The 6691-nt window shown below is 41.6% G+C and overlaps 1 protein-coding gene across 1 annotated transcript in view; it reads right to left on the bottom strand.

The window, feature by feature from the left end:
- The window catches only part of LOC104396924 (BTB/POZ domain-containing protein KCTD1), a 67041-nt gene extending 60350 nt beyond the window's left edge, over positions 1–6691 (bottom strand). The window contains exon 1 of the mRNA XM_010006833.1: positions 6448–6691. The gene's annotated coding sequence lies outside the window, so the exon portion shown is untranslated. The remainder of the gene's footprint in view (positions 1–6447) is intronic.

Below are 6691 nucleotides of genomic sequence, written 5' to 3'. Positions count from 1 at the left end.
GGGGGGGGGAAGTGTTTTCATACATTTGTAAAGTGAATAGGGATTTAAAAATTCACTCAGTTTCAAATGAATGATGTGTCCTAGATACCGAGGTGTACAGATGCATACAATAAATAAGCATATCAATTAACTAAGAATTTACTGGAAGTGTACATACTGCATCTGTGCACTACAACTTTGATTATTTCCCCAACCAAAAATGGTATTAAGAGCACATCAAAGGCACTTGTCCTCATTAGGGATTAAGTCCCTAGCAAGTTTGAAGGTTTTCAGATCAACTGAGTAAAACTGGCTGAGTGCAAAAGCATGTGAATTTCTAAAAACCCAGAAGAGCCCTATTTCCTTGTGGATAATCCCCCAAAACTAACCAGAACAGAATTCAGTTGTACATCTTCCAGTGTTACTTTTAGATCAAGGTATTATGAGAAGTTCCAATCTCTTCCTTACTCCCCTCCTTAAATGCCTGGAAGAGACTTAGAAAGCATTCCCTGGAAACATGATTATATATTTTTACTATCACAACACTAATAAATCTCTTCTACATCAGATAAAATGCAGTTACCAACATTTGTCCCTTGAATCCAAAATATGATAAAAAATTATCTTGCACATACATATTTGGCTACATGCCCTTAACAGTTTCCTTCTGAAAAGAAGGGTGCATTTATTGCTTCAGTAACAGAAAAGCAAAATAATTAAAAAAAAAAAGAAAGGACATGGGGAGAAGAGATGAAGAGAAGGACTTCGAAAGTAACTGAAAATCTACATCATCACTAATTAGGTTCCAGCTTCTAACACAATAGTGGGTGTACCATGGTCTGTTATCAAGTTTATAGCCCACGGCAAAAGACAATACAACCCCATATTCAATTTAATTACAGCCTATGGCTTTTGCAGTAGTGGTGTGTTTCAAAGGGTTTAAGCACTCATTTATTTCTACACCATACATGAAATAAGGCAGCTCACTGTCACACAGACTCACCAATTAGACTGAACAGTTTCTGATCTCTTGCTCTCTGTAAGGAGAACAGTGAGCAATGGGAAATCTCTTCCAGGATAATCACAGAAGACTTTTTGTTAAAAAAAGCTCTCTGCTGCCTTTAAGTTTGTGCATTTTATCTTTGATGTGCACCGAGGAAGAGTACCAACATAGTAATTTCAGATTCTATAGAATTAAGTGTAAAAATACAGCAGGGCTTCAACAATGCTGATTTTTCCCTTCTAATTGTACTAAAAAGATTGTCTTCATTTGCATTATACAAAACATATCACCTCTTGCATTCTTACCATCACTGAAGGCTGAACCAAGAAAGTTATCTTGCTCTCATGATGCAACTAAATAAAAGGAATCTAAATTCTAATAAGTAAAAATATTTTGAAAATTAAAGCAATAGTGGAAGAAACCAACAACTGAAATAGTTATAAAATTTAATTGTGCCAATACAATTAAGAGGACCTACAAAAATAGTATTATTTAAACTCCACAACCAGAATTCTAAATGTGTGTATTGAAACACCATTCTCAGATCTTCTGTGAAGACTTCTTCTGAGTCACCTTAAATCAACTCCCTCACTAATAGCTGAACCAAAAGGGACCGACTTCAGTCTAGGAAAGAAAAACCAGTTCCCTTCATTCGCTTCAGTGCACATACGGTCCCAAACACTGTATACATGACCACTAAGCCTAATCTCTTAATACAGAATTCTGCTTTTCTTGCACTCATTTGGGGAAACAGTCACATGACTACCAAAACTCAGTTATAAGTAACATAGCCTGGAACATCCTACTATCTTAAAAAAAAAAACCCACAACACAAAACAAACAAAAAAAAAACGCCACGCATAAAAAAAAACCAGAACAAAACAAATTAATCTCTGTTCAATTACCTTTAGAAGCATTAGAAGTTACAAACAACATCAACTTCCACCAAAGAGAGCAATAGCCAGGATTCACGTGTTTCACTTGGAAGATTGATAGGAAAGTTGTCTTTGAGGATGATATTTTACACCCCTGCTACCTTACCCCATCTCCCAGTGATTTCAGAGCAATTTTGATGACTATCAGGAATCCTTCACTTAATCACTTCCTTGATCTGTAACTTAGAAGGTGAAAATCTCCACCATTAAAAAAGCCACAAACAACCATGAACTGGAAGCCTCTGAAGTAGGCACAGTTCCTACACCTCCTTAAATCCTCACACTTTTAAGATTTTAACGTCCATGTTTTTATTTTAAAAGACATGAAGCAAATCCTGGATTTTCTTTCAACTTGGAACAATCCATTAGTCAAACACGATGGCACTAACTAGGTAGTAGGGCAGCCAGTACTAACCTCTGAAACCAGATCAGCAGAAGTACTGACACAAGAATTAACAAGGTGTTTAGCAGTCATCAGCCTTAACAGCTGCTGTACTTTAAGCCTTTAAGATAGGGGTATTGCCTCATCTATTATCTGTATAGAAATAAAGCCTAGCATCCTAACACTGCCATCCTAAGCATCCTTCCCTGACGCTGTCTGAGGCTTTCTCCTACCCTGTATACTTGGAAAGCACATAATGATGATTCTAGTCAGAGTACTACAGACATCTGTACAGAACACAAACCTTTTTTGTGGCCATTTTATGCAAATGTAGGCTACTCCCAGACCAAAGATCAAGCAGAAAGACTCTTAGCCACGTTTAAAAAAACCCAAAGACTAGAAAGAGCTAGACTAACTTATTAGTTACTTTGATTTATGCTGCCTACTTAAATTCATCATGTGCTACTATTTTGCCTTCCTCTGTGAAACCTACAGTCAGAACGAGATCTCTGGTTCTGGTCAAAGTAAGCTCTTCAGAGAGAGTGAAAGGCAACAAAAAGACATGTGCCAGATCAAAAGAAAACAACAACCCAGATCTGGATTTAAAACAGGAGGAAACAGCCAGGACAAATGCACATGGGTGATGTTTTAATGACTGGTAGGTATCTTAATAGCTGATGCAGCTCTTCACAAGCAGCCCAGAGAAACCAGACTGAGTGAGAGAACCCACATAACAGAAGCATATTCAAGTGACATACAACTCTCCTCACCCATGGCAGAAGCCAATGTATTTTCTTAGACCTATTTTTGGCTATTACTACCATAGTAAGTTCAATGTGTACCACATCTATAAATGAACAGCTACCACCACACTGTAGCATCAAAAGCTTAAACTTTAGCTATTGTTCATCTTGCAGTAACACGAGAGACTAACAACAGCCAAATTACATCCCTCTGTCATCAACTTGAACTGAAGTACTGCTGTCAGTGGCAGGAAAATTGCTACACTTCAGAGCAAATAAGGACTGAAATGAAAGTTGTGCCATGATGGCACAGTGCTTAAAATACACTCTATAAATGCTGCTCTCAAGGCTGCAACCTAAAGCAATAGTTGGATCAAGATGAACACTGAACATACCTTTCCCTAAACTCTAGAGGAGGCTCCTACAAGCCCAGCATTGAAAAGACATCTTGGGGCTAAAACAGAAGATGGGAGCAACCACAACAGAAAAGCATAAAATTAGCATCCTTGTTCAGTCTTAAAATTTGTAGTCAGTGCAAATTGAAGACATCCCATTTAGTGCCTTCATTTAACCATTTCCATGATTAATGATATAAAATAGAGCACAGATGCATGCTAAGAAACCCACTCATCACACCAGCATTTATTCAACAGAATATTGCAGAAGACTACAAGGGCAGCAGAATCTGTTCCTTGGAAGAATAATTACAAAGATGACCAACAAACCACAAACTTAGGACCTTCAAGTTTTCAAGGAATCAGGAATATTTGTCAACAGCAGAATTTCACATCACATGATTTGATCAGATGTATTCAGAAAAAAGGCCTGGAAGGTCTTTATTTATTAAGCAGTAACGATCGAGGTCCAGGGCATTTCCTGGGGATTAATGACTAGCTGGGACAGCTGATGACTTGAGGCAATGCCTTGGGCCATTAACTCTGGCCAGTCATTAATTTCCCCAGGAAATGCCCTGGACCTTGATTAAAGTAACTATTATAAAAGGTAGATAGGGAGAAAAAGTTTAGCATTAACATTCTCCCAAGGAAATCTATTCCACAGTCAGTGTTTTTCATTTTGTCACATCCCAGAGGTCCATAAGTTAAAACTGACCCAAGAAGAACAGGTGATTAAAAAGGAAAAAAAAAATAAAAATACACTTTTCCTAAAGACTGAGTTTTGTAACGAAGGCAAGATTCAGCTACAGAAGTGGCTGGGCAGCATGTTTAGCTCATTAAATTGTGAGTGAAGATGAACATTTCCATACAATTACAGGAACACCCCACACCCTGTGTAGCATCTTTGCTGATTGTTCACTTTCTTTCTTGACACACTTCAGAAAACAGCACATGCCTGTGTAGTTTATAATCTATTTTAGATATTTCCCTCTTTCTCCCCATAGCCCACCACTAATGAGAATTACAGCTCCGAAAGCTTCACACAGGAAGCTTTGCAGCTCTGCACCAAACAGTGCAGCAGCTGGATTTCTCCTCACCTAAGCTTTATACAAGTGTGAAGAGATTTGTGGGCAGGCGTTGAGACCCAGCTCTCCAGCCTGATGACTGAATGTACTAAGACACCTCATTTACCAGGTTAAAAGACACACATATTCTGTTACTGCTAACTGGATCTGAACTGCCCAGTTCCCCCTTCCCATACTCACGTGTGCTGCTGCTCTAGAAAAGCCAAACTATGCCTGAAGTTTCAAAGTTACTTTCAAGGTCATTAAAGGCACGGGAAATAGCAGTCTAGGGTTAAATTAAGCAAAGCGCATTAGCTTATACCTGAAATAATGAGCTAGAACAAAAACATTATCTGCACATAATCAAGCCTCTAAGCCATTCAGAGACACCAGATACACACAGCAGGAGATCAAACTACAGCACTCCACTGAAGTGGTCAGAAAAAAACCTCTCTTGCTAGAAAGGAGAGGTCACAGGTATTTTAAAGAACATAAACGCTTATGCAGGCATTCACAGAAAGTCCCCCTCTCCCTTTCCCCCGCCTCCCAATTAGCCTGCAGGCTGGTTGATTAGCTGGCAAACTCTTTGAAAAGGTCAGTCTGTCCAGAACTGGTATTTCCACTTGGGAAACAGCTCAGGCATGTCATATACCTGTGCTCACCCAGCGCCGCGCTCTCCGGCTGCGAGCCCTGTTCCTACTTGACACAAGAATGTCAGAGGGGTTTTGTAACCGCGTCGGGCAGCCGGCGGTAAAGTTCTTGCCTAAAACACCGGCTTTTATGGGGCACAACGTGAACCGCACGCGCTCTTACATAGATTTAGTGAGAATGATTTTTTTTTTGTTTTGTTTTTTTTTTCCCCCCAAACTTCAAGCCGATTGCGGCTTCATGGAAGTCGTTTAAGCTCCAGCGCTCGAACAACCCGCAAGGAAAAAGCTCTTTCCGGAGGGGACAGGGAGCGGGCACCAGCGGCACGTGCCGGCGCCCAGCAGAGGGGGGGTTCCCAGGGCAGGGGTCGGGGCACAGAGCCCGGCAGCGCCTGGGACCTCCGCGAAACGCACCTCATCCGCCCGGGCTCGTTCCGCTGCCCAGCTGCACCTAAACCCGTCTAGTTGTGCTCTCACTGTGTATTTCACCGCTATGGCAACTGACACAACGAAAGCAAATTTGCCTTATTAAAAAAGAAAAAAGAAAAAAAAAGAAAAAAAAAAAAAAGAAAGAAAAAAAAAGGAGGAAAAAAAAAAAGAAAAAAGAGGACCAGTGCCAGGAAACTGAGCTATTTTAAATAAACAAATACAAGATGAATGCAATTGCCGTATTAACCCTCTTGTTAACTTCTGAAGTTTAAAATTACACCCTCATTACCAGTGTGTAATTGAGTATTCTCCTGGCTGTTTCCTGCATTTGAGGTTATTCAAATAGTTCATTAGCACATCAAGAACACCACGCACACTAATGATACCTGACGCCCTTATCTACTATTTTGGCCCCACTTTCATAACTCACATCTCTCACCAAAAAAAAATAAAAATAAAATATAAACAAAAGAGAAAAAAAAAAAGGAAAAGAAAGAAAAAGGAGGGAAAGAAGAAGCCCAGAGGGCTGAGCCATCCGGGCTGCCACTGAGGGGGAAGAGGGCAGCACCCGGGCACGCCTCACATCCAACCCATGGGCACACAGCAAGCGGCCGCCTGACCAGTAGCAGGGGGTGAGAAAACTGGGGGGTGAAAGAGTTGGAAAACTCACATTCGGGCTTGCTGGGTGCCTGAACACCAAGAGCTACCCCAGGCACCAGTCTGAGGCTGGCAGCGTGCACAGGCACCCAACCTTGGGGGAGATGGGGAAGGAAGGAGGGGTGCACTGGGGGCCATGTGGGATGGGGTGCCAGGTCACCACCTTTTTTCTTTTTTTTTTTTTCTTTTTCTTTTTTTTCTTTTTCTGGTTACCTGTGTGGGGGAAACAATAGCAGGTGAAACTACTGTGGGTGAGGTGGTGCTTCTGTGCCCATTGGCTTCGGGGAGGAGGTGAGGCAGGGGGTCATGTTTCACTGAGACCACCACCACGGCAGGCGCGGCAGCGTCCAGGGGCTCAGCGGGGCGGCGGCAGAGTCTTTTGGGGGAGGCAGAGGGCCCACAGGCATCGCCACCAGCTGCAGCCCCTGCTGGGAACACCGCCTCGTAGAGGGCCCGC

This window comes from Chaetura pelagica, unplaced genomic scaffold (assembly GCF_000747805.2).
Source record: "Chaetura pelagica isolate M959 unplaced genomic scaffold, ChaPel_1.0 scaffold109, whole genome shotgun sequence".
Taxonomy (NCBI): domain Eukaryota; kingdom Metazoa; phylum Chordata; class Aves; order Apodiformes; family Apodidae; genus Chaetura; species Chaetura pelagica.
This window is presented reverse-complemented; position numbering and strand designations above follow the sequence as displayed.